At 42.0% G+C, this 3,479-nt stretch overlaps 1 protein-coding gene across 1 annotated transcript in view; it reads left to right on the top strand.

Moving 5' to 3' along the window:
- Positions 1-3,479, top strand: part of ush2a (Usher syndrome 2A (autosomal recessive, mild)) — a 120,259-nt gene that overhangs the window by 107,874 nt on the left and 8,906 nt on the right. The window lies entirely within an intron of this gene.

The following is a 3,479-nucleotide window of genomic DNA, read 5'->3' on the forward strand; positions in this document are numbered from 1 at the left end:
ACACACACACACACACACACACACACACACACACACACACACACACAAACAAACACACACTTTCACGCATATAGACATATTACATGCACCCACACATACACAAAAAACACACACACAGAGTCAACAGGGTGCCCTCGGCAGGGTTCGCTTAGTGTTGAGTGCCAGAGACAGACACGTGGACTCTATTCATCACAAATAAACAATGGCCCATATGGGCAGGCCTATAGTACTCCATTAGCCTAGCCGCAAACACACTGACACACACTGACACACACACACACACACACAAGATCCCTACCCACATTAAAATATGTGCATGCTAACAAAAAAGTTCCTATGAAGCAAGGAATCAGAAAAGCGATACTTGTTTTTTGATTTCATGGCCGTTATCATTTCTTACTCTCCATTATTATATTTTCATGAAATAGTCAAATATACTCTCTTTTAGAGTTTTCATTCTCAAACATTGATCTCATGTTAAGAGTTTTGTTTGTTCATTTGTTTTGACAAGTAATTTCAGTGTTCTACACCGTTACTCTGTTTCCTTTTCTACTCCTTCACTAGCTCCTCTTTTCTCTTCCAACCAAGCAGGCTATATGGTCATCCTTCATTTGAGTTGCCCTCCCATGGAGTGCATATGCTCCCCACCTCCTCTTCCACTCCATCTCCTTTTGTTATTTATTTCACATCTCCTCTGCTCTCTTTGTCATCTTCTTGCTTACTTTTCATCGACTTTTTTCCCTCTCCCTCTGCTTTTTCCTCTAGCCTCTTGCTCCCCCTCGCTCCTTCTCTTCCTCCTGTTCCCCCTCCTTTCCTTTATGTGCCCCCTTCCCATCCACTCATCAGTCATTAGCATTAGCTTCCCCATTGAGAACATATGGTATGATGGATCGCAGGGCTAGCGGCACTAGCAAGGCTAAGGGCCATTTGCCGGGTGCACTGCGCTGTCGGGGAGCCCTGGGGCCGGCTATGCAACCTCGACCCCACACGTCTGTTTCAAGACACTCACACTAACACACACACAGCAACACCTATTATAGGATATGCTACTTAACCTTGGCACTACTCACTCTCATCGCTGCCTCTCACCATGTCCAGGGTTTTGTATTTTTAATGATACAGTGAGAGACAGATTTGTGAAAGAAAGAAAGAATGAAAGAAAATGCAAGCGAGAGAAGACTACAGATTGCATTAAATTATATTTAAAATCAATTACAAATAAGTTAAATCTTAAAGATTGATACAAAATATAGTGAAAAAAAAGGAAAATATTGACTTCAAGTATAATTTGATACACACAATAGAAAACATTGTTATACAAATTTACATCGTAAGAAATAATGCAAAATTAAACATATATGATGATGAAAGAAAGACAGAATAAAATAATTAAAAAGTTGTATGATATGCATCAAATACAGGAAACGGAGAAAGGGAATGAAAGTCAATGAGAGAAAAAAAAAAACCCCGGAGAGAACAGAAGAGTGGTGAAGAGCTAGATGGAGCAGATTAAAGGAGGAGTGAAGGGTATCCCATTGTGCCCAGCTGATAGACTAGGTTAGGCTGATGTGATTATGGGGTCCCTGAAGTGCGATCTATCACACATTACCGTCCACACTGTCAACAACCATACACACACACTGCAGGGGAACAGCAATGCCAGGAGACAGCCGTCTGGCAACAGATACACGTACCGGCTTGCGTGCACATGTGCACATCTAGATATACACACAAGCATCCACGTGCAACAACATTCATACGCAACCACACACACTCACATAGCATGTGTGTATATACATACAGAATTGTATCCACATCTACACTCCTGCAAAAATATGCACCACACAGTTGTATAAGCACTCACACATACACACACAAACATGTGCACAGGACTATTTAACAGGAAACCAGTGTGAATCAAGTGAAATAGAGTCAGGGTCAGAAACGTCAGCTCACACAACCTGTACCAAAGGAGAAACAAAGCCAAAGCTGAGCCCGTGGACTGTGCTCTTCTAAATGTTTCTTTAGGTTGAGCTAAGTTGATTCCTCATTCCTGTCTACTTTACCCCAACTACAGTAATGTGTTTTTCATTTATCGTACTCTGTCATCCACATCTGACTTCAGTTTAAATCAGTACAATCTACACCTGCCACGTAATGGCTTGCACCTCACTTGCACTTTGGCGTATAAGTGCACCGTCAATATATTTTCCTCCATTTTACGAGTCGAACTACATTCATTTTGTATAAATTCCCGCCGCCTTGTGTCTTTATTCAAACTTACCTCGTTAAGTAGCAGGAATATACCCTCTTAAATGGCAGACCTTGCTTCTACTCTGCCTAGTTACAGTCTTTGGGGTATTATTGAGATGGTCTCTATAATCCTTTCAACAACATTCTCTAGTTGTTATACAATAACACAAAGTCTCCATGCTAAATCCTTCCCTTCCAAATCTGCCATTTTGTTTGAACAGCTTTCATTTCACTTTCAAGTAGATTAAATACTGTTTGTTTTTGGACAGGAGTGCCTCAGTTGTCTTGCAGCTTTTCCTCCTGTGTTGCAGGTTCGAGACCAACTTTTAAGCTCTTCATTTGCTCCTCGTTTCTTCTCTCTCTGAGTTTGTATGTAAGATGTTTAGCTAGGATTTAGGTGAGATTAGATGGTGTTTAGAGGAACGTGTGTGGTGTCTCTGGCCTCCCGTTGCTCCCTGACTCTCCCAAATTCCCCCGCCTCGCTGTGTGCCACTCCACTAATCATTTCCCCTTCACATGTTTTTTTTTTTTATAGTGTACAGTTCTTTAACTCTTCCATCTGCCCTTCAACCCCACCTTCTCCATTTCTCACTGGGGCTGCTACCATGAATGCCCTCCCCACCTCACTTTTTCGTAAAGCAAGTGAATCTTAAAAAATGTATGCATTTCTTTAACTCCTTCACCCATTCCCTCCTTCTGTCCCAGCCCAGCAGGCCCATCCAAACGTTCAAGGACAAATCTGAATATCCCTTTTCACCGTTTAAGTGTTAAAAGCCTGGCGGTGCCAGGGTGTTATCTTAACGCGCCTTGCCGTGCCATCATCAGAGCGCGTGATGAAAATGGCTGTGATGATGCTAAAAGAAAAAAAGAGGAGGGGGAGAAAAAGTAATAATCAAATATGTTTTTCAAGGGCACAGTGACCATTTGCTGGAGGGAAATTATCCCAGTAGTTAAGCTAGCTCACTCAGAGCCTGGCGGAGTTGTGAGAGTGGATGCGTTTGTGTGTATAAGTGTGTGCAAGTGTGCATGGTTTATTACTTCAACTTGGTGCATGCATGCCTCACTTTCTGTATGTGGCTGTCTGAATCTGTATATGTATGGTATGTCAATGTTTCTTTATGCAGAGAGACACACCCTTTACATGTTCTTTTTTTATCTCTGCCAAAAAGATTCTCATCAGTGTGTGTGTGTGTGTGTGTGTGTGTGTGTGTGTGTGTGTGTGTGTG

The sequence above is a fragment of the Anarrhichthys ocellatus genome, unplaced genomic scaffold, assembly GCF_004355925.1.
Source record: "Anarrhichthys ocellatus isolate YVR2014 unplaced genomic scaffold, GSC_Weel_1.0 scaffold6, whole genome shotgun sequence".
Lineage (NCBI taxonomy): Eukaryota > Metazoa > Chordata > Actinopteri > Perciformes > Anarhichadidae > Anarrhichthys > Anarrhichthys ocellatus.